Source organism: Felis catus, chromosome B3 (genome assembly GCF_018350175.1).
Source record: "Felis catus isolate Fca126 chromosome B3, F.catus_Fca126_mat1.0, whole genome shotgun sequence".
Classification (NCBI taxonomy): Eukaryota; Metazoa; Chordata; class Mammalia; order Carnivora; family Felidae; genus Felis; species Felis catus.
Window position 1 is genome coordinate 105428114 of NC_058373.1, and position 25437 is coordinate 105453550.

The 25437-nt window shown below is 41.6% G+C and overlaps 2 long non-coding RNA genes across 2 annotated transcripts in view; one reads left to right on the forward strand and one right to left on the reverse strand.

Moving 5' to 3' along the window:
- LOC123386102 overlaps positions 1–25437 on the forward strand; it is a 163771-nt gene that overhangs the window by 11928 nt on the left and 126406 nt on the right. The gene's annotated exons all lie outside the window — the stretch shown is intronic.
- On the reverse strand, positions 16426–16991 carry LOC109500861. The gene is made up of 2 exons (XR_002158672.3): positions 16882–16991; positions 16426–16684 (listed from the first exon to the last, which is right to left on the reverse strand). It is a non-coding gene; the product is annotated as an uncharacterized LOC109500861 (long non-coding RNA).

Here is a 25437-nt window from a genome sequence, read left to right on the forward strand (position 1 = left end):
AATCAGTTAAGATTGTCTTCAGATTCTGTTAACATTTGGTTATGCATGCTGAAAGAATCACAAGAAATGATGAATAGGACTAAGCCTGAGTTTGACCCCGGGGTCACCCTGTTAGGCTCAACTACCTTCCCCAAATTGACTATTATGTCGTCCATCATTGTACATTCTAATGCTCTTGCCAACAGCTTTTAGCTATAAGGAGCTGCTTTCGATACCTACCATCTGCTACCGACCCCCATCTAACCATGAAACAAATTTAGTGAAGAATCTTGTTCAGCTAAGAAGATTATTAGGCATGATTCTGTTGACAGTGTGCACGTTGGCAGCGTTTCTCGAGAGCTTTAAAAAAATTGCTTGGCTGCATGTAATTTGTGTAAAGTAGCACAATCTTCCAAAGCGTGTAGTGTGAACAAAGCGAGGTGAAAAGAACAGAGTTCTACCTTGAGTTGATGTACAACCTTGGAAGGCCTTTAACTGCAGCACCTTGATTTCTTCATTTACGAAACATAATTAGGGAGATCCATCCCGGTCACGTCACACAGTTATTGGAATGAAGTTACCAAACAAATGCACAAGCAACCTTATTAAATGCTATGTAAATCGATCCTTTTTACTCCAGGGCTGCTTGAGAATCAATTGAGAAAATGGAGTAGCAGTCGATTTCACTTCTATTTAAAATTGCAATTTCCCCCTCAACCTCTCTTTTTTTCAACTTGTCCCCTGTACTCTTTCTTCAGCAAATGACTTTGATTCTGACCTCCCAGAGACTCTAGGTGAAGGCTTCCTCCGTGTCTCTCTTCTCTGTCTCCCAGATCCTCACTTTCCATCTTTCTCTCACTGCTACACTGCAGATGGTAGGTTCAGTTCTTCCTCCTGGTGCACCTCTCCATCTATGGCCTGCATTGTCTCTCAGCTCCTCCCTGGCTTTCCTCCATCCGGCTAGAGTGTACTTCTCCCTCCTTCTCCATTGGCTCCTTCTCTCCTACAAGTGTGCCCATGTTTCTTTTTCTACAGTCCTTCCCTTAAAAAATTTTTTTTTTAAATGTTTATTAATTTTTTGAGAGAGAGAGAGAGAGAGAGAGAGAGAGAGAGAGAGTGAACAGGGGAGGAGCAGAGAGATAGGGAGACAGAATCAGAAGCTGGCTCCAGGCTCTGAGCTATCAGCACAGAGCCTGACGTGGGGCTGGAACTCAAAAGCTGTGAGATCATGACCTGAGCTGAAGTCTGACGCTTAACTGCTTAACCGACTGAGCCACCCAGGCACCCCTACAGTCTTTCCCTTAGTGCAGCTTTCCATCAAGGCTGATGCTCACCCCACCTTCCTCCTCCTCACCTCCACATATCCATTCCTTTTCTTCATTCCCACTCACTTTGGCCTTAGCTTTTTGCAGTCCTATCCCTCCCTAACTGTCCTGCTGAATCCGATGCCTTGAAGGCCACACATCTAATAACCACGATTGCTGGGTTTTACTTAGTTCTCATCTTTCTTGAACTCCTTACATCATTTAACAGTACTGGTAATAAAGCATTATTCTGTTTCCATTCCCACCTTCCCGATAAAGGCTCTTTTCCCTGCTCTTTAAATGTAGGTATTCTCCAAGGTTCTAAGTCCACAAACCTTATCAGGTCACACGTCTTATTATAGATAATCCCCAAATACCCAGGTCATTTGCTAATAGCAGTCCCACATTCCAGTCCTGCATTTCCAGCTGCTGGCAAAACTTCTCCACTTGAAGGTCATGATGAAGCCATTTAAGTTCAGCGTTTCAAAGTTCAGCTCATCATCTCCTCACAAATAGTCTGTACGCTTGATTTTCCTATTTTTGTTCAGATGTTTTTTTTTTCTTACAACTTGACAATTACTTCTAAAGCTGCAAAATAAGCTAACCCATAGACCTCTAGGCTGGCGAGGAATTAGATGGAAAGCAAATCAGGAAAAATATTAGAGTAGTAGCAGGCCCAGTGAAATTAACATGAGCCAGGAGAGAAAAACAGCAGGGGGACAGGAAATCAACATCATGCATTTTGCTTACAAGAGAGTTAGAAGACCAGGGCTACCAAATACATTAGTGTTTGAATTTCTAATTTTCTGTCAAGGCTCCTGGCAGATACAAACCCCTCACCACAGTGACTCATTGTTTAAAACTTGCTCTGTGATTACAACATCTCTTTAGACTCTCTAATTCTTTATAGTCAGATTTTAAGTTTACCCATCCTTCATTTTTTTCTTACCATAAAATATTTTAAATACACAGAGTATAGATAATAGATACTTCCTTACCATTAAAACTTTTGTCATATTTGCTTCAGCTTTTGTAAAACATTTTATTTTGAAATAATTATAGGCTTAAAATATTGCAAAAAACAAGACAGAGACTATATAAACCCTTCACTTAGATTCCTCAAATGTGTTAACACTTTACATAACCATAGTACAAAGATCAAAGGCAGGAAATTAACATTGATACCATACCCTTAACTAGTGCACAGACCTCAGTCAGATGTCACCAGTTTTTCCCCACTGAAGTCCTTTTTCTGGTTCAAGATACTACGTTGCATCTAGGGTTGTTCCTCAGTCTTCTTTTTTCTTTTATGATCCTATGCTTTTGAAAAGTACTGGTCATTTGTTTTGTGGACTGACTCAATTTCGATTTGTCTGCCGTTTTCTTATGTTTAAATTCATGTTATACATTTTAGCAAGACTACCCAGAAGTGACTTTGTGTCCTTTTCAGTGCGTCGTATCAGGTTTTCAATGTTGATATGTTCCACTAGTGGTTATGTTCACTTTGATCACGTGGCTAAGGAGATGTTTTCTGGGTTTCTCCCCTGTGAAGTTACTCTTTTCCTCTTTGTAATTAGTAATATTAATAAATATCTTGTGCAGAATACATCGAGACTCCGAACATGTCCTCTTTTTCATCATATCTTTTACCTACCAATTTAAGCCCCAATTTAGGCATCCATTGGTGATTCCTGCATGCAACAATTATTACTTTGGTGTTTGTCAAATGGTGATTTTTCTGTTTCCATCATGCTTTCTCTCCCATTTAGTTAGTTAGTTACATCAATATGGACTCATGGAATTTGCTTTATTCTATAAGCTATGTCCCACTACTGTCATTATTTTGCCACTCAAAGTATCCTAGATTTGACCATCGGTAGCTCCTTCCAGATGACTTCTACAACCTTTCTTTTTTTTTTTTTAATTTTTTTTTCAACGTTTATTTATTTTTGGGACAGAGAGAGACAGAGCATGAATGGGGGAGGGGCAGAGAGAGAGGGAGACACAGAATCAGAAACAGGCTCCAGGCTCTGAGCCATCAGCCCAGAGCCCGACGCGGGGCTCAAACTCCCGGACCGCGAGATCGCGACCTGGCTGAAGTCGGACGCTCAACCGGCTGCGCCACCCAGGCGCCCCAGACTTCTACATCCTTTCTAGATGCCCCATCTTTTTTGAGTACTTCCTTACTTTCTGTTATCACAAGGTGTTCCAGGCTCATCTGGTAATTTCCCTACTCTATCCACAGAACATTTTTTCCTCTTTTTTAAAATAAACAAAACATCATGGAAATCCCCTGTGCCCTGTGAACACTTTCTTATTCAGATTTCCTAGTTTCCTTCATCAGATGTTTCCACTCTCCTGATATCAGACACATCAACCCTAAATACATTCTGGTCCATGACTTTATATATTAACGACATGTATATATGTATCCATAAATAATATAGTTCTTTGCACATTTTATAACACTAGATAAATGAAATAATATTATAAATACATATGACTAGACATTTATAAATTATTGTTGGTACATGTGGCTGAAAAAGCTCATTCATTTTGTTTTCACTTATTACTTAAAATTTTTTATTTGAGTCTAGTTGACACACAATGTTATATTCGATGTATAACATAGTGACTCAACATCCCTATATCTCTATGTGTTTTTTTAATGTTTATTTTATTTTTTATTCTTTTTTGGGGGGAGGGGCTCTTTTATTTTTTAATAAAAAAAATATTAAAAGGGGCAGAGACAGAGAAGGACAGAGGATCCCAAGTGGGCTCTGTGCTGACAGAAGAGAGTCTGATATGGGGCTCAGACTCACTGTGAGATCATGACATGAGCTGAAGTCAGACAGATAACAGTGTGAGCCACCCAGGTGCCCCCATCTATATCTCTACATGTTATGCTATGCTCTACACACGTGTGGCTACCATCTGTCACCATACAACACTATTACACTATCATTGACTATATTCCCTATGCTGTGTTTTTTATTCTCACGACTTATTCATCCCGTGACTGGAACTCTGTGCTCCCCACTCCCCTTCACCCATTTTGCCTCTTACCCTACCCCGTTCCCTCTGGCAACCATAAATTTGTTCTTTGTGTTTGTTGATCTGTTTCTGAAAAGCTCATTTATTTTAACTTCTGCGTAATATCCCATTATAGGATTATACCAAATTTATTTACCTTTTCATTATTTGATAGGCATGTTGATTGTAACCCATTTTTTGCAATTATAAATATATTCTTGTAAGCTATCAGCTTGAACTATTATGTTAGAGTTTCCCTGAATTATATACTTAGGAATATAATTACTAGGCTTTAGTGTATGTATGTCTTCCACTTCATTAGATTTTGTCTCCAAAATGTTTGTTTTTTTTTTAATTTCTTTAATGTTTTTATTTATTTTTGAGACAGAGAGAGACAGAGCATGAGCAGGGGAGGGGCAGAGAAAGAGGGAGACAGAATCTGAGCAGGCTTCAGGCTCTGAGCTGTCAGCACAGAGCCTGACATGGGGCTCAAACTCACAGAGTGTGAGATCATGACCTGAGCTGAAGTCAGACACTTAACTGACTGAGCCACCCAGGTGCCCCTAAAATGTTTGTTTTTGTTTATACTATGACCAGCCATGTGTATCCCTATGTCTACACATCTTCACCAACCCTTGGTATTGTCAGCCATTTAAATTGTTGCCGAAGTGATAGGAGTGAAATAGTCTTTGTTGTTTTTAGCTGCATTTCCCTGATTATTAGTGAGGCTGAGTATCTCTCTGAAAATATTTTTTAATTTTAGTGTGGTTTTTTTTGAGAGAAAGAGAGCATGTGCACATGCATGTAAGGGAGGAGCGAAGGGAAGGGAAAGAATCTTAAGCAGGCTCCATGCCCAGTGCAGAGCCTGACTCGGGGCTTGATCCCAAGACTGTGAGACCAAGACCTGAACCTAAATCAAGAGTCAGAAGCTTAACCGACCCAGCCACGCAGGCACCCTGATGCTGAGCATCTTTTCATGCTCATCGGTCATTTCTCTCTTATAAAGTGTAATCTTGTGCCCATTTTTCTTTTGGAGTGTGGTTCCCTTGCTGATTTGCTGCTTTTAAAAACATGTCTCAGCTACTAGCACTTTACTCGTTGTCTGTGACGCAAGTACTTCTCTCAGTGGATGATTTGTTTTCTCATTGCTCAAAGTGTCTTTTCACCCTTCTACTTTCAATTCCATCTTCCAAGTGGGTTTCCTAATCGAACATGTTAATGAAGTGACCTCTGGCATGCTACTCATAAATCATTTCTTTTAACTAAATTTGTTCACCAGGATTTTGAAACAACTGGATGAGTTTAAAATGAATTTTTGGACTCAAGGATCAGAAACCCACTCAGGAATGTTTAAAAAAAGAGAAAGAAAGAAAGAAGGAAAAGAAGGAAAGAAAGAAAGAAAGAAAGAAAGAAAGAAAGAAAGAAAGAAAGAAAGAAGTAGCTTTGATCCTTTCACAACTAAGATGTGGCCTTCATCTGTTTCTTTGTAATAGAATCTGAGGCTGGGAAGGGGGCTCTTTGATATCTGTAATATCCAATTTAAAATTCACTGAATTCTAGAAATAAAGTACTAGAAGGAATCACAGGGACCATCTGGTTCAACCCTCTCATTTTACAGGAAATAGAAGCTCAGGGAGATGAAATAAAATATTCAGGGTTGAGATCTAGTTTCTTTTCCCCCGAAGATTTCAATTTTTAAATGCATGGATTTAGACCTTCATTCTATCAGGGGAATGGGACTCTCACAAGTTTGCTTGGGCACACATAATCTCTTATAAGTTTCTCCCTTCTTTTGAGGTATAAGGACCCCCACCACCGTTTATTATCACTCTTGGAATAGAATATAAGTTCTGGTCAAATGCTTTGGACACATAGCAATTCATATTCCTCTGAACCTAATGGGTATTATAAATCAGTCTGCAGAATGGATGGGGGACTTCCGTTTTCTCTTTGTTTTCTTTCTTCTTTTTTTTAAAAATTAAGATCCATTTCCCTTCTCTAGAGAGAGAATACAATAATATTCTTTCTTGGATTTAGGAAACCTTGGTTAGAAATAAATCTCTCCAAATGGTTAGGTGAGAGTCCCTTGAGCAAGACTAAAAGGCTTCAATGTTTTTTTCCCATTTATTTTGCTTATGCACAGTCCACATCTAAATGGCCTAAAAATTTATTTTGGTTAAATCAGTTTTCTTTTCTAAATAAAGTGCTAAATGAAAGGTTATGTTTCTAGTTAGAGTCCTTTTTAGCTCTAAATGTCCATGAATCTAGGATAAGGTATATCAAAAGGACTTTGAGAAAAAATAGAGCAAGCAGCTGAACCACTAGTAATGGGAACCCTAGTAATGACCATTGATCTTAACTGCTGACTGTTGTTCAATCACCCCTGGATTTCCCTTAAGCTGCCTTCTGTAGTAATTGCCAGCTTTCTCTGGATCCTTTCTTTAAAAAACGGCTCTCCACAAACAACTCAGCATGCTAGAAATCAGATGGTTAGCTCCTACAGGACATTGGCGTTGTCACCTTTGTTCACTAGTGCTGCCTGATGTTGACAATGATGATGACGATGGTGTAGAGATAAAACTACAATAATTATGCGTATTACATACCAGGCATTGTTCTAAGTATCTCACACATATTAATGACTCATTCAATCCTCAGAAGTCTAGGAGGTAAGTTAGTATTATTATCTCCATTTTATATAGCTAGAGGCATGGAGAGGTTATGTAATTTATCTGGAGTCACACAGTTTATCACTCAGGGTCCAAACGGAGTACAGATGACACACGAAAATAGTTAACTTGGGAGGGTTTGTTTACAAAATGGGCTAACTCAGGAGGAGGGAGATGTGTGTGAAGCCAATTGCACTTTGTACAGAGCAGTGAACTCTGGGCAGGGGCACTGTTAGCCCATGGCAACCTTGCAGAGAAAGAGCCCAGGGAATAAATACCCTAATCTCCCTCTCCTTCCTCCTGTGGACTCCTGCCAGGAAACTTCAGAGGTGGACTTGGGCAGAACTTTATCTGAAGTTTTTTGAAGCCTATCGATGTCAGTTGTACAGTCCAGCATCAGGGCAGAGAGCCGGGTCCATCTGGCACACACCCCATAGTAAGTAGCAGAGCTCGGATTTGAATCCAGGCAGTCTAACTCCAGAGTCCCAATTTCTAGCCACTGTGCCACGTAGTGCCTTGTAGATTCAGGGCGCACAACTGCACACAGTGACTAGAATATAACTGGGATGTGTAACTCATGTAAGAGGTAGCGTGTGGCTCAATAAATCACTGGACAGGTGCACATGATGCTGATGTTTGTTCTGAAGGCAAAAGAACCAACAGCACCGTGTTGATTTCATTATTTATTTATTTATTTATTTATTTATTTATTTATTTATTTATTTATTGTATGTTGCTAGCTTGATCTGGGAGGGATTTGAAGCTGTTGGACTCATCTTCTCCATCATTAATTGTATATTGATTTTTGCTTTTTAGGTTGAACAAAAATCTGATTTCCCTCCAATTATATATAAATTGCTTCCTTTTAGTTTCCAGTTTTGGGGGAGATCACATAAATTGAGCTGAAGGCAGAATCAAATTTTCTTGACTCCATTACTTGAAGAATCACCCATCACTAGGATAAAATATTTTTATGTTGTTGTTTTTTATTTAGTTCTCTGTTTTACATAATGGGAAAATTCTAGGGCACTGTGTGATGGTTTGGGAGTAGGAAACCTGGCATAAGGAATTTTGGGTTCTCTATGAAAGGTAATTGAGGCAGGAATGGAGGGTGAGTTCCATCTCGATAAAGTGCCTACAGGCAGATTTCACATCAGAGACTTCATCAGGGAGGGAAAGCACAGTTTTTAAGGCAGGGCAAAGAAAATAGCGTTAGGAGGAGAAGGCAGAGTGCTGTTTTAGAAAGATATGTATGCCTTTGATTTTCTTTTTTAAACTTCGGGAGTTGAGAAATTGCCAACAGGAATAAGACTTCTAATTCCAATAAGACTGTATGGGTTGCAATTTATTCTGAAGTTTCAAAAGCAGAGTGATGTAAGAAAGGCAACTACAACATTCTCCAGCTTTAATTGTGCATCCTGTCAGCATTTGCCCAGAAGCTCCACCTGGGACTCAAAACCCCTGGGACGCAGGACAGATAGTTCTCTTTAAATAAAGGAACTCCCTACGCGAGAAAAGAATAGCTAAGGTGCTGTACTTGAAGACCTTTCCTCTCAATTGGAGAAACACAAAGCAGAGTACTGAAGTGTGATTCATTTTACTGTTTTTGAGGTGTGAGGTACATTAAATTGCCAAAGAAGGTGGGGAAGTGTTTCAGCATCCTGGGCTGCAAAGCCCATTTTGAGTCTAAGTAGCATTATTCGGTGAAACTGTCATCAACAATGATGGTCTTGAGAACTGGGGTGTTCAGTGGGTGGCACCCTGCTGGCAAGGTCTGGCGAGGGAGCAGAGGGTCTGGAGTGTGGTGGGGTGCTCTGCCAGAGGAGCTTCTGTTCAGAGGTTACGTTTCTGTGGCCCCCCCACCTTCCCCTTTCTCCAGGAAGAGGAAGCTGCCAGCCGCTTCACATGTAGACCAGTCCAGGACAGAATTTTGAAGCCTACTTTCCACGCTCTTTAACAGAATCAAGCTCTTCTTAGTTGAGTGTGTGAATGAGTGGGTGTCATGACCTGAAGAGAGGGATGGGTGAGATGTGGGAGCTGGTGTTCATTCAGCCCTCCTAGGGTCAGCTTGCTCACTCAGATATAGATATTTATGTGAACTGAAACAACTGATCCCTAAGAGGGAATTGCCTGGGGCCCAGGCCTTTTGAGGAGGGATTCTGGTGGGGGCGGAGGGAAGGGTCATCACGCCTTGAAGAATTCTCATGATGGAGTTCTCTTTGGCATTCATGGTGGCCTTAGCTGTGACACCTTGATTTCTACCCAGCATTTTGGATAGCTTTCCTGGTGCAGGTAGCAAGCCCTTCCCCTCCTCCACTCATATCTTCTTGGCTGACCACAGCCTGCATTCCCATTTCCTCACACCTGGAAGAACTGACCTATAAGCCCTCCCCACCTGACTCACTCGGGAAGAGTTGGCTCCTGATGGATGGAACAGAATAAGAAAATGAAAAAGGCTGGATCCAAAGGGTAGTGGCTGCTTTGGCAGAAAGCTTCTCTTTAAAAAAAAAAAAAAAAAAAATTTTAATGTTTATTTATTTATTTATTTAAAAAATTTTTCAACATTCATTTTTTTTTTGAGAGACAGAGCCAGAGCGTGAGTGGGAGAGGGGCAGAGAGGAGGGAAAAGCAGAATCTGAGGCAGGCTCCAGGCTCTGAGCTGTCAGCACAGAGCCCAGTGAGGCGTTCAAACTCACAAACAACGAGATCATGACCTGAGCTGAAGTCAGATGCTTAACCGACTGAGCCACCCAGACGCCCTGGCAGAAAGCTTCTTTATTTACTGAATTTAAACGTGGAGAGTGGACAGCCCACCCCTGAAGAATTGTTACCAACTTAGCCTCTGTGGTTCCTGTGGGAACTGGAGATACTGACCATCTTCTCTGCACTTGGGAAATGATTCATCAACTGTAGGCTACCAGCAACCCTCAGCTTCGGTCTGTGCCTTGTGATGGGGCTCTGCTGGGTTGAACTTACTCTTTATTTATTTATTAAAAATTTTTTTTTGTGTGTGTTTATTTTTGAGAGAAAGAGAGACAGAGTATGAGGGAGGGAGTGGCAGAGAGAGACAGAGACAGAATTTGAAGCAGGTTCCAGGCTCTGAGCTGTCACCACAGAGCCCAATGTGAGGCTTGAACTCACAAATCATGAGGTCATGAGGTGAGCCGAAGCCGGACACTCAACTGACTGAGCCACCCAGGCACCCCTGAACTTGCTCTTTAGGCACCTTAAGGGCCTGAGCAGTTTGAGGGCACAGAGTAGAAATGGTGTCAGGGCCTTGGATAGATCAGAATTCCTGCTATCGTCACCATATGGTGTTTCAGCCTCACTCTTTAGGAATTAATGGTGTGTGTTATTTGTACCCCAAACTGTACAGATTGGTCCTTGTTTATAGAGCATATAATCCCCACTCCCATAAAAGATGCACTATTTGTAAAAATCGTTTGTGAAAAATATAAAGCATAGTCACACATCTCATCCTGTGTCAAATGACTTGAATCCCTGGTGCAAAACATCAGGTGAGTTAGTTTTAATACATTTTTTAAAACACATTTTAATAGGACATAGGCGCTGGAACAAAAGCCTTTATAATATCACTGTCTTTGCAGATGTTCATTTGACATTTGGTTGAAAAACTTCTAGACTTCTCTTAAAAAGGTTTTTACCGGCCTTGACATTTTCCAGCCAGCATTTGTGGGGAGCTGGTCGGTGTCTCTTGGCACAGTTTGTGATGTAGACATCACAAAGAGCATATTTCCACTTGACCGAGTGGCTTAAGTGGTCAACATTAAGTGGGTTTGGTGGGGATACCCAGACTGAAATAATGCTCTGCTTTATCATTTGGGGCTGAGCAGCAAAGCAGAATCAGAATTGGACTCAAGGAGAGTCCAGTTGGGCACTAATGTTCTTTTCCATGAAATCATTAGATCAAAGAGAAGGCTAGAGTATTAAGATTTAGGGACAGTGGGACTGGGCTGAATCACACAATTGCACACTGTTCTAGGGAAAAAGAAATCAATAGGTATGTTCTGATCAACTGAGAGAAAGTTGCTTTTTCCATGACTTAGAAGAGAGTGAGCTCAAGCACCACAGTATCTTCTTTTGTTTCCTTAAGATGAGAGGGCAAGTTGTAATCTCTCTCTTTTTTTTTTTTTTAACGTTTTATTTATTTTTGAGACAGGGAGAGACAGAGCATGAACAGGGGAGGGTCAGAGAGAGGGAGACACAGAACCTGAAACAGGCTCCAGGCTCTGAGCTGTCAGCACAGAGCCTGACACGGAGCTTGAACTCACGGACCGCGAGATCATGACCTGAGCCGAAGTCTGCCGCTTAACCGACTGAGCCACCCAGGCGCCCCAAGTTGTAATCTCTTTTGAGGTGACCCAGAGGCTCTATCTCTGGACTTGAAACAAGAGGTCTTCTTCCTTTTTTTTTTTTTTTTTAAGTTTATTTGAGAAAGAGAGAGAAAGAGAGAGCAAGCAAACATGAGTGGAGGAGGGACAGAGAGAGAGGGAGAGAGAAAAAAATCCCAAGCAGGCTCTTCACTGTCAGCTTAGAGGTCAACGTGGGGCTTGAACCCACGAACCATGAGATCATGACATGCGCTGAAATCAAGAGTCGGACACTTGACCAGCTGCACCATCCAGTCACCCCAAACAGGAGCTCTTCTAAAGTAGGTCATTTCCCCAGACATGGGCATTGGGTACTTTCTCTTCCGTAAAGTGGAGATCTCGTAAAAAAGTAGGGCTGGTGAGACAGGCTGGTCAGTGCCAGTACCCTGTGGAATGCCTGACCCATGCCTGGTCCCAGTTCGGTGGGCATTTATAGATCATCTGTGTCAGGCACCGTGAAGATTGTAAGATACTATCCTTGCCCTCAGAACACAACTTTTTGCTTTCTCCTTACAGCATTTTTGGAGACCAGAAGTCAGTAGTGCTACAGTTTAGTGATAATCAGATTCCATTAAACTCAAAGTATTTATTAGGTATCTGTCCAGGAGTTGCACCTGGCTCCACACTAGTACTCTTCAGATATTTGGCAGAAAGTATCCTAGCCTTTGGGGCATCTGGGTGACTCGGTCAATTAACTGTTGGACTCTTGATTTTGGCCCAGGTCAAGATCTCACAGTACGTGAGATGGAGCCCCACAGTGGGCTCTGTGCTGACAGTGCAGAGCCTGCTTGGGATTCTCTCTCTCCCTCCCCCACTCATTTTCTCTATTTCTCTCAAAGTAAACAAACATAAAAAAAAAAAAAAAAAAAAAGAAATTGTCCTAGCCTTCAAGAGACTTGAACTTGAGAAAAGGATCAGAAAATAATATCTGAACAAATATCGTTGAATGCTTTAGTAATCAGGCACCCACAGGCTATTATTGCCTAACAATTTTGTCCACAAGAACATTATTGTACTTTCTGAAGGAAAACAAATCTCTTTAATCTTCTCTTCCTCTTCTGCTCCTCAGATGCAGAGTTCCTTGACTGGCTTTCTTTGTGTTAGTGATTGGCCCTGAACACTTTCCATTTATTCATGAACTCATTTAATCTTGTTATGTATTCGATAGCTACACAAGAGCCTTCCATATATGAGGTATTGTGCTAGGCGTGGGAGAAGGGGTAGAGAGCAAGACAATGCTTCCCTGACCCATGGAACTTACTTTCATGCAAGAAAGACAGATGCTAAACACACAATTCCGTACTGAGTTAATTGTGTATGTCAAATGGGTGAAGGCAAAATACCTGTTGTTAGAACATGTAAAGAGGACTTGCCCTTGTTTGGTGAATCAGGGAAGATTTTTAGGGTGAAGGATGCTTGCATTGAGCTTTGAAGGACAAGTAGGAATTAATTAGACAAAAGAATAGGGGGGAAATATTTAAGCCAGAAAGAATAGCATGTGCAAAGGCCTGGGGAAGGCAACATCATAAAGGGACTTGATGGAGTTTAATCTTTCGTTGCTTGTACAATGAGAAGCCTTTGAGAGTTTTAAAGTATCACAGCATCATGAGTCAATTTGCATTTTGAAACTATGGTTCTGGGCACAGTGAGGAGAGTGGGTTGGAAGGAGGAGAGGGTGGAGGCTATCGTGTCAGTGCAGGGAGGAGATGAAGGTTTCTTAAATAGTGTGGAGAAGATGGAAGGAAGAGAACTGATTTGAGACATGTATAGGGGGTAAAATAGGACTTGGAGATCGATTAGGTCCAGGGGTGAGGGAAAGAAAGGGGTCAAGGAAGACAAGCCTGGTGTGGAGAAGGACCAGGCTTGCTAGGAGGGTGGAGATGATGAGTTGAGAGTTGGGTATGGTGATTTTGAGGTGCCTGGCACACAAGTGGAGATATTCAGCGGGCACATCTCCATTGGAAGCACATTGTTAGTTGGATGAGCCAATGGTCATCCCCAATTCCTTTTTTCCCTTTCTCAACTGCCATAGTAAAATAAACCAGGAACATTTATCAGTCTTTTCCAGTCTCATAGACAAAGGTGATCATTCAAGTCAACTCTGGCCAGTGAAAAAAGAGGAAGCATATTGGTAAGCCTTTGACTTCTCTGATAAAAGAAACAGATACAAGAGAGGAATTGCTTCATTAAGAGAAATGAAAACATATCTTCATACAAAAATTTGTACCTGAATGTTCACAGTAACAGTATGCATCATGGACACAAAGTAGAAATTACATACATGTCCAAGACTGCAGAATGGATAAACAAAAATGTGTCCGAGTGTGTGACTGGCTATTTTAGTTTCATTGTCTTGTCCAATCCTTCCATTGAAAACAGATCCTCACAGGTTGAAGTGGGAGTAGGGGGTGACCGACCGAGAAAAGAAAAGGGATACATAATGGGAGGAAAAAATCAGTTAATATTTTAAAACGTGATATTATCTCATGCATGGCAGTTTGCAAACAACACTCTTCTCACTGTGAGGTACCAGTTGTTAACAAGATGAACCCTGTGCTTTTCTTTGAGGGAGGTTAGAATCTTCATATTCTGTGCATTTTCCCCTGAGATATATCACAAAGCAAATAATTCAGAGACACTGATTCAGCCTTCCAATGGGATGGTTCTACCTGAAACAAGGTGTTTCACAGCTCCCCTATTACAGCTGACCTGTCCAAACAGCTATTTTTATGCTGGGAGGACTGTATCTGAGTCCCAGTCAGAAACAGAGGAAATCCACAACAAAATCAACATCTAAGTGTCTAAATCAGGAATGGTAAATATGTGGCATGGATACTACTAACACACAACTCTCCTTGCCTGTGACAGACATCACTCTCTGTTGATTTACTTTTCCTATCAAACCCAGAGGTATTCTTGGAAACTGTCAACATTGGGCTTAAGACAATCGATCAGATTAGCTCCTGGGGAGAATCCAGTTTGCCCTCATTGGTCCAGGAAGTCAACTTAAGAGCTCCAATTTTTCAGGGGCACCTGGGTGGCTCAGTCAGTTGAGTGTCAGACTTGAGCTCAGGTCACGATCTCACAGTTTGTGAATTCCAGCCCCTCTTTGGCTGGCTGCTGTCGGCGCAGAGCCTGCTTTGGATCCTCTGTCCCCCCCGCCCTCTCGGCCCCTCCTCTGCTTGCACTCTCTCAAAACTAAATAGAAACATTAAAAAAAAAAAAAGAACTCCAATTTTTCATAAGTACAAATGTATGCTAAATAATTTAGTATTGTCCATTTAAGAGTCACGCACTGCAGACACTTTATCTTTGAACCGTTTCTCTCCAGAGGTCCCATTCTTTTTGAATTAGGAGCAGTGGGTGCAGGGGAAGGCTGCTGACCTTTGGGTTAGGATGCCTCTGTGACTGAATCAGTTACTTAATGCTTCCTGACCTTGCTTTTAATCATCCACAAAATGGGGAGTCTTCAATGGAAATACTTAAATGTGTCTGGTCATTGTCATTTAAGTAAAAGTCATAATATGTTGTTTGCATTTGTTGGGGCATGAATAGCTGTAAAGCACCCTATTTAGCTTTAAAAAAAATGATTTAGAAAGTTCTACCTCAACTTGCCAATTCTTGGTCAGATTTTTCTGTCCTAATAGTATTATTAAGCTCCATTTAAAATCTAACCAGAATCCAGGATGCTTATTAACTTTTAATCCTTATATTAATTGCATATAGATTTGCCAACATGGCCCTATTTACTTGAAGCCTATACCCCTTTTCTTTTCATTGGCATTCAGCAGTGTCTTTAGAATCTAGTCATTCTAAAGAAGTGAGAAGTGAGCTGAACTCCCCTTAGCCGAATGCTTTCTGAGTTAAGCCTATTGACTTGTTTCCTAAGTTAGTTTTTACATATTTAAAGTCAGACACTTGTTGGCCTGCTACTTGCATGCTTCAGCATGGATACTAATCCCAGGATCCTGTGAGATAAAAAAAAATAATAATAAAATCAATAATCATATTGATTCCCTTTTTGGTGCCTATAGCCTTTTTCTCTGATACTGTTTTGGTGACTTCCCAGGAGTATCGAGTGTCATGGTTTGGAGGTAAGCAAGTTTGTTTTAGAGACAGGATTTCACATTTCTGTAGGTGGTGTTTACAGTGTAGAGCCCCTAATCAATTATTTAATTAATGAGTACCCAGTAAATCCTGCTAAGTTTTACACATTATTACAGGGTCAGAAGGAAAGTCAAGGTCACCGTCCAAAGATGTATAACTGTCAGTTGGGTTGTGTCTAATCAATAACAAAAGCAAACAATTTATACATAGGTCTGCATGTCGGACATGTACAGAGCATCTACCATGGGGAGTCATGCTAGGTCCTCGGGATATAAAGTTTTACAAAACATGACTTCTGCCTTTGAAAGGCTAGGTCTCTCTGGATTTGTGGAACGTGCATGCAGAGAGAGGACAAGGTGAGGGATGTATCTCAGTTTGTAGAGCTTGTATCAATCATCTGGGTGCAGAGACGTTTGGGTTTCTCCAAGATTTTGGAGAAAAGATCATGAAAGGTTGAAGGGCCTCTATAGCAAGTGTGGGGTTGGTAGGTGGAGGAAGGAAAGTAGGAGAAGAACTATTGAGCTGGGGGAGGCATCCCAGTGTCCTGAGGAACAATGAGGGATTGTGTCTGACTGGAACCGGGGTTCATGCAGGGAGTTACAGGAGAGGAGGGGGCAGAAATCGGTTGGGGCCAGGCCTTAGACGCCTTTGACTTCTAGCCATGGCACTTGGAGCTGCTTCTGGGTATATGGATAGCCTCTGATGATAGTTTTTAGGTGGCATTTAAAAAAGATGAAATCTACCATGTTATGTGGAAGGACCTGGCGTGGCAGAGACACTAGATGCAGGGGAAATATTTACGAGGCATCTAACTACCATTTGAGTTGCAAGATCAAAAAAAATTTTTTTTTTCAATCTAAGGACAAAGAAATAAGTTGAGTGTCACTAAGCTGCTGGGATGAAGCAAAAAGAGAGGCAGACAAGCATTTACCACTGTGAAAAGAGGTTTTCCTTACGATTTACTACTTGTGAAAAAGAAAGGATTCGATCTGGACTGCCATAGACCTGTATATCCACAGGTCATCTCTGATTGCAGGTGGGCTTTTAGCATTAAGTTAGGGGTGTTCCCGTTGCTGGAAGGTGCGGTGAGAGCAGGTGGGCTCTTCAGGGACTGCGTGCGCTGTGCCCATCTCTGTGCCCTCTGGACTGCAGAGTGCGTTTCCGGGTGACCTTGTGGCACTTGACAATCTTCCTTGAATAACTGAAAGCCATTAAAGAGAAAAGTGGATAAACAACAGAATTGCCCGAGGAAAGATGAAGGAAGAGAATAAGGAAGCCGTCCACGGGGAAAGAGGCCACTAAACATCCCCTGGGTGAGGGAAGCTGGAAAATAAAAAGTATATAACATGTCAAGGCCATTGTGTTGCAAGTGGCAAGGACAGAGCCAAGACTGCCTACCTTAGTGAAAGGGCGTAAGACAAGGATTCAAGGGAGAATCAAGGAAGACAGGAAGTGATCCCGGTACAGTCAGTCCTTGATTATATGGTCACCTGTTCATTTATTCCCCCAAAGTTCACAAGGTCTTCTCTGAGGGAAACTAAGCAGCTGGAATGCTTGGATTGAGGGAATAGCATTTGCAAAGGCACAGAGGTATGAACAAGCAAGGTGCTGGCAGACACGCCAAGTGTTTGGGTATTGCTAGAACACACAGAAGTTATAAACAGAACTTCTGGGGGCCCCTGGGTGGCTCAGTTGGTTGGGCAGATGGTATTGGCTCAGGTCATGACCTCACGATTGTGAGAATGTGCCCTGAGTCAGGCTCTGTGCTCAGCATGGAGGAGCCCACTTGGAATCCTCTCTCTCCCTCTGTCTCTGCCCCTCCCTCACTCATTCTCTTTCTCTCAAAATAAATAAATAAACTTTAAAAAATTAAAAAAAAACGCAGAACATCTGGCAGCCCACAGAAGTGTAGAATTTGGCTGAAGCAGTGTTTTGTGTTCTAAATTTGTATTTGTCAATGCTGTAATTGGAAGACTTCACACAAAAGTAGCTGTTTCATAAGACATCATCACAAAACTTACTGATTTGAAATTGAGCCATTACTTTAGTAACTCTCATGGTTCTAGGAACAACCGGGCTCAGCTAGAGATTCTCATCCAGGGTTTTTCATGTGGTTGCAGTCAGCAGGTGGCTGGGATTGGAGTTGAAATTGAAATTGAAAACATCTCACCCACTTATCTTGTGGTTGCTAGGACTTTAGCAGGGGCCGTTAGCCAGAACACCTACACGTGGAATCTCCACATGGCCTGAGCTTCTTCAGAGCATGACTCTTGGGTTCCAACAACAAGTTTGCAGAGACAGGAAGAGGAAGCTCCCAGCTTTTTAAAGTTTGGGACCAGAAATAGAACATCACATCCACCGTATTCTATCGGTCAAGTCGTGTATGAGCTGAATTGTCCCCCTACCTGTTCGTATGAATAGGAGTGTATTGGGAGATACAGTCTTTAAAGAGGTACTTAAAATGGGATTATTAGGGTCAACCTTAACCTAGCATGACAGATGCCCTTGTAAGGATGCCAGACATGTTGTACCTACAGACTGAGGGGTGACCATGTGAGGACATAGCAAGAATGTGGCCATCTGCAAGCCAAGGAGGGAGGCCTCAGAAGAAATCAAACCTGCTGACACCTTGATCTTAGACTTTTAGCCCTCAGAACTGTGAGAGTACACATTTCAGTTGTTTAAGCTACTCAATCTGTGGTATTTTATTTTAGGAGCCCGAGTGGACTAATATACCATGGAAAGGTTTTGGGTCATAGGGTGGCATGACTCTCTCAATCTCTCTCTCTCTCTCTAGCCACTCACCCATCTGTCTGTCTCTCTAGTGACAGTGTGAAGGTCGTACTAGAAGTTAGTGGCCAGAGGCAAGAATATAGCTAAGCAGTTCTTTCAGTGGTCAGATGAATGGGCAGGTGATGAGCAGTATATTGGGAATGGGAGAAAGGGACAAAGCAGGTGTCCAATTCTCAGGTGTAAAATTGGCAGTGTTTGGTGATGGGATATACGGGGTGGGCGTTCCTCAGAGGGAAAGGCCAATGAATGCCAGATGCAGGGTAATGGAATCCTATGGAGGGGGGGTTTGGCCACATTTAATAACACCTTTCACTGGTGGAAATTTATAATGGTGTGAAGTAATGTGAGATGCATACAGCTGTGCCCCAGAGCTCAGAGCCCCTTACTTCACCCTCTTCCTTCTAGGCAAGGTGGACTAAGGCTCTGTTTTGCAGAGGACAGGGTGACTGGCAAAGGACATTCTTTCCTTTTTCAGATAGCCCTGTGCCAAGGGGACTCTGAGCACACCCACACCACACCCGGGATGCACCAGCCTGCAAAAGTAGCTCTGTGTCGAGCTGGGCTGAGCCCTGGCCCCACAGACATGTCCAGAATCAGGGGCACACAGGGAACGTTCTGTGTCTCACTGCTGTTGCCACCAAGCCAGTCCTGAGGGTCCCAACATCATCATCCTCTCGATGACCTGGCTGACTTTGTTCCCATGGGAGCCTATTAATAAACCACCATTATACAATAATTATGATGGTAAAACCATGTGTGTGGGGCAGTATTTAACCAGTGAAAATAGATTAATTTGAAATATGTGATCATTCCTGATAGGAGTTAAAGCTGACCTTTTCTTGACATATATCAGGAAAAAAGTGGGAGGGAGGATAACCAAGTGAGTAGAAAAGGTAAGATATCAAGAAGTTTACCTCCTCCAGGATAAGATTTTCTAGTGCCTTTAGAAGAAGTCCTTTGCATATAAACAAAGCCCTTTCCAGCTGAGGCCAGCCTGGTTCAAGATGCCATTTTAGAGTTAATTATAAGTCCTTTTTCTTCTTTAACTAAAGCATGTCTCTTCCACTGCACCTCTTCTGCTTTGATGCCAACTGCATTTGAACTTGAAAAAGCACATTTCCTTATCCACAAACACCATTTCAGACTTTCTCAATTTAAGCAAGTCCTCTTTCTCAAGAACTGGAACACAAATTGGGGGTGGGGTGGGGTGGAAAATGGATGAAAAGAATTTACAATACAAAACTTTAAGTACAAATGAATGTTGTTGGATCTGCTTCCCCACCACCCCCACCTCCGTTAATTTCTACTTGCTACTTGGAAGGCCTGGGCAGGGTGCGGTGCCCTGGGCTCACAAGAACATGTCACAGCCAGCCAGAGGGGTCCTCTTCCCACATTGTATCTCTGGCAAGCTGTAAACCCACTATGTCTTACATGGGAACCATGCCAGGAATTTTCCCCTTAAAAGATGCACAGAGATGGTGTATTTTGATTAAAAGAAAAAAAGTCTGGCTGGTTACAATGAAGATTACAACACGCTCTACTCATGTTATTCACATCCACAATGCCACTGCTGTTTTCTCTCCTTGATCCTTAGATTCCTGGTCTGGCACTTCCATTCTAAAGTTTGAACATGAACACAATGACTTCTGAATCACCCCTCTGGGCACAAACAGCCCTCAAGCTCTCGCCATGTGTTTTTTTTTCCCTCCCTTATATCTGTTTAAACATTTCAGCTCAGAGTGCAGTGCTTAGGTCTAAAAATGGCTTGAATGTAATTACTAACAATGTTACCTCTCTGCCGAAGCCTGTAATTCCCTCTTGATTAAGATGGCGATATTGATTTGACTGGGATTGCATGCAAATAAACCGTGACATTGGGAGAGGTGTAGTCTTTCAGTTTGCAGTGTGTCTGTGATTTCACTGTAGTGGTCAAGTTTCCCCCACCCATATGGTTTGGCTACAGCATTTATAGGGATTAATACCTGTCTGCTAGGCTCAGATGGAAACTGTAGCCATCAGAAGTTCTCAACTGGAGCCTTTGTTTAGGTTGTGCCTATCAACTGCAGCCATCTCTGCTCTTACATTTATCAAAGTAATTGAAGAGGAATGGGCTCTCTCTGTCAGGCTGGCTGTCCAAAGGTCATGGTACTTCAGAAGGAGACAGGTGGAGGAGGGGATTGGAAAATATTTTCAGGCAGTGAAGTGATTTGGTAATTCACCACCACAAAAGAATCTGTACCACTGTTCCCCAGTCAGGCATTGAAGAATATGTTCTCTTAAAGTAAATGGTCACCACTTCATATTGATTTGCAACAAAGTTTCTAGCCATGAGTCCTTTTAAGGCTAAGGGGGAAAAATGTTTTGGGAGGACATAACTATACCTCCCACTCAAACAGACTCTGTGTTGCCTGGCGTTACAGTGTAAGAGAGGTCAGACAGGATGAGTGCCATTGAGGGCAATCTCCTGGCAAAACTAATTTGGAAAGTGTGTAATTCAAATGAAACTGATGTCTAAATGGAGAAGGAATGCCTCTGTGTGTGTGTGTGTGTGTGTGTGTGTGTGTGTGTGTGTGTGTGTGTAGCATAAATTAATCCTACAAATTAGCTGCATATAAAAGGAGACTAAAGAGACATAGCAACTAAATGCAATACCTAATTCTAGACTGGTCTAAGAGGACAGCAGGGTTACAAAAGACACGATGCAATCAACTGGTAAATTCGGAATATGGGCAATAGATCATATAAAATTATAGCATCATCAGGTCATGATCTCACGGTTTGTGAGATTGAGTCCCGCATAGGGCTCTGTGCTGACAGCACAGAACCTGCTTGGGATTCTCTTTCTCCCCCTGTCTCTGCCCCTCCCCTGCTCACATGCTCTCTCTGTGTCTGAACATAAATAAATTAACACTAAAATTTTTTTGAATAAAAAAATTGCTGAAGTTGATAGACAACTGTAGTATGGCTACATAGAAGAATATCGTAATTTGAAAAATACACATGATATACACAACTTATTTTTAAGTAATTACAAATTACACATATGTTTTGCACATATATTTTTACATATGTATATGAGAGAGAAGGGAGAAAGGGAAAGACAAAGAAAACAAATGATAAAACAAATGGGTAAAATGTTAATAGGTGATTTTGGGTGAAGGGTACTCTTTTTTCTATTCTTAGTTTTACAATTTTTCTGTAAGTTTGAAATTGTTTCCAAATAAAAAGGTAAGAGGAAGGGATGCCTTTAGATATCTGAGCCAAATCTTGCCTCATCCAAAACTCTTTTGCCATGGGGTAAGTGAAAATTCTGACTTTGGTTTTTTGTTTTTTTGGATTTTTTTTTTTTTGGTATTAGTGTTCTACTTTTTTTCTGTTTTCCCCTTTCTACAAAGATACTTAACTGGGAGAAGATACCAAAGCCTCATTTGTTGATCAGATAGATGTTGAGTTGCTCAAGATGCATGACCAGAGCAGAAGTGTTTGGCAAAAGTCAAAATCCTGACAAGGTGGAAGAAACCTAAACCGTGGAGGTGTACTCATGTACATGTTGACTTAGCTGCCAGGGATATTGCAGAAGCCCTTTAGTGCTTCTCATTTTCTCTCCTCTCTCCACCAGACTTGCTCCTCGCAGTTAGAATTACCTGCATCTAGCACTGCTTTCCTCTTGTGATTGCCTTGTTCAAGCACTTAGAATTCCTTCTGTTCCTGATTTCTCCATTCTCATCCTGAAGTTACTATTGTTTTCCACACTCCATTCCCAAACAGAACCTCCCTTCATTTCTGCTAATCACTCTAACTCCAACTTCATACACTTCAACCAACCACAGCTCTCTGATTACTTAATCTCTTCCTTTATGAATGTGACTTTTTTCTGATAACTTATGAAAATAGTCCCTGTTTACCATAGATGATTTTGAGAAGCACTGAAAAGCACAAAGAAAGAAAACAAATGACTCACCCCAAATGCCACCAGTCAAGACTGATTATCTCACCATTCAAGACAACCACTATATTTCGTATTTTCCTTCCTTTTTCTATGCGTACATTTGTATGTGTGTATATAATGAGGTCTATTCTCTTTTTTTTCTCGCTTAACTTTACTCTGTGATATCATTAAACATGGTTTTTAAAAGTTGTATGATTTTCAATTAAATGGAAGAACCCTAGGCTGATATCCAGCCGTTAGGTAACATGGATGGTTACTAATTGGTTGGTGCATCTGTTATGATTGGTTAGTCTATTGGTTTTGATTGGTTGGTGTGTTGGTTGTAGTTATAATTGGTTGGTGCCTGTGTCATACCAGTTGTCAAATATTTTGAATATCACCAGTAGTTATATCATTACAGTGTTAACCTTTTCCTTATTATTGGACATTTGGGTTATATTTAATTCATGCTATTATAAGTAAATCTATAAAAGAAACACACAATAATTTTTGTATAAATGGCTAATAATTTCCTCTGGTTAAATTTCTAGAAACTCAGTAACAGGCCAAAGGTATGATTATTTTAAAGGCTCTGATGCAATAGCTCTGCAGAAAGATTAGATTCATTTCCAATATACTCTGGCCAAAAGGGCACTAGGGTGTCACTGAACCCTGCAAGCCCGAGTATTATCATTTTAAAAAGATCTTTGCTAATCTGATGGTTGAAAAATAATGTCTTGCTTTAATTTGTATTTCTTTTGCTTGTATTTTTAATGTGAGCATTTGAATATTTTACAATGTGTTTTGCCAGTTTTTCTCTGCTCACTTTTCTGCTTTACAATTCATCATGTTTCTAGGCTCTGTCTTTACTTTTTTTGTAGATGTGACAGCTGTCCCCCTCACTGACTGCCAGGATTAGTTTGGCTACTCTCCTTGGCAAGGCTGGTGCCACTTTCTTCACAAACCCACTTGCAGGCCTCCTGAAGCAGTTCCTTAGTTGGAAAAGATTGTTTTCATATTTGCAGATGAGTTATGTTGTAGGGTATTTATGTTGCTTTCCGTGGGCGTGTTGTTGTTTCCCTTATAATCCAAGTTCTTCAAAGGCCAGTTCTTTGGCTTTTAATGAAAAGAAAATATTTCTTTGGAACTGGTTTGATTATCTATTACTATGTAATAGATCTTCTTGAAACTCAGAGGTTTACAATACTAATTTATTACTATCTGTCACGTTTCGTGTGTGTGTGTGTGTGTGTGTGTGTGTGTGTGTGTGTGTGTGTGTTAGCTAGGCTATTGTTGCTTGAGGTATCTCTTGAAGTTGTAGTCACATGGTGTTAGAGACTAGAGTCATCTGAAAGCTCGACTGGATGGGGCACCCAAGATGGCTTTTTGTCTCACGTGTCTGACTCCTCATATGAGATAGCTGGAGCAGGTAGGGGCTGTCTGGGCTCTCTATCCTCTACCTTTCTTTCTCTCCCTCTCTTTTGTGGCTTTTTCACACGGCAACATTGGGCTTTCTCAAAGCATGGCAGTCTTATGGCATTTGAACTTCTTATGTGGGGCTAGCTTCTCCCAGAGCAAGTACTCCAAAGAGATCACCTTAGAAGCTGCAAGGTTTCTTATGGCATAGTCTTAGAAATCATGTGGTATCACTGTAGCCACATTCTATTGATCAGAAGGGAGTCACAGAGTTCTCAAAAGTGAGAGCCCTGTTTACAGAGGAGGGGACTACCCAGGGGAGTAAATACCAGGAGGCATGGTTGGAAGGGCATCTTTGGAGACAAGCTACCACAGGTGCCTCACATTGATTGCATTACATCCATACTTAGCATTCAGTAAGTTCTTATTAAATGAGCAACCTAGAAACTAGGGATAAATGGTTTTTTAAAAAAGCCATTTGACCTTAATTTCCTTTACTGATGGGGAGGGCCCAGGGACTGAGCCATGAAAAATGAGACTTTGGCATAGCTACAATCTAATCTCAGAGGAGCAAGTAACCTCAAAGAAATTCACTTATGGGCGTAATTATATCCTACTGACAACTGGATATTTTATTCCAAGATTCTATTATCCTTAGTTATCTAACCAATATTTTCCTATTTATCCTCATTTTCTGCCTCTGAATAGGGAGGCAGCTGCACCAAAGCCAAATCTCCCATCACATATGCTGTTGTTAAACATAATAAAGTTACTCCAATGCCATTGCGTATCCTTTCTAATTCATACCATTAGAAGTTTGGTGTTAGTTACAGGGACAGCCCATCTTTTCATAAGAGATCTAGTCCTCAAAGTTTGTTTTTGAATGTAGGTAGGGGAAGGGGCCACCATTGTGTCTCTGTCTGACTCACTCAGGGGAAGTTTGGGGTCAAGTCTGCTTTGGCCTAAAGTGTAAAATTGATCCATTCCTTTCCCACACAGTAACAACTTCTTCTGATAGCCTCCAAATGGAAAACACATGATGCTTTAAGATTTCATTAATTCAGCTAAAGATAATTTCTCACTAACAACGTTTAAGATTATACCACATGCCTTCTAGGAACTTACAGCAGAGAAGAGAATAGACGTATATCTTTTTTTTTTTTTTTAATTAAAAAAAAAGTTTTTTTTCAACGTTTATTTATTTTTGGGACAGAGAGAGACAGAGTATGAACGGGGGAGGGGCAGAGAGAGAAGGAGACACAGAATCAGAAACAGGCTCCGGGCTCTGAGCCATCAGCCCAGAGCCTGACGCGGGGCTCGAACTCACGGACCGCGAGATCGTGACCTGGCTGAAGTCGGACGCTTAACCGACTGCGCCACCCAGGCGCCCCAAGAATAGACGTATATCTTGATACGAAAAGCCATATAGAGGATACAGGCCTACACTAAAGGCCATATGGAGGATACAGATGTGAAATGCCACCGGGATTAAGAGATGGAAGAAATTACTCAGGACGGGGTGGCATCTGTTGTCTTCTGAAAAGGATTCTGATAGATAAATGTGCCCAAGTTTAGAGCTAAACACAGTCTCAACACAGAGCCCAACGCAACCAGGAAGGGAATGGAGCTTTGCTTCTCTGGCAGCACTTTGTAAGCATACTGAAGCAGCGTGGGGAGACCAAAGTGAGTTAACCCCCTCTGTGCCCTCTAAACAGAAACCAGACAACCAGAGGAGGAGCCTGCGTGGAGCCCCATGGAAGGCGGCCTCATGTCCTCTCAACTGGTGCCAATATTTGAAACATCAGTAGGTGTGGTGG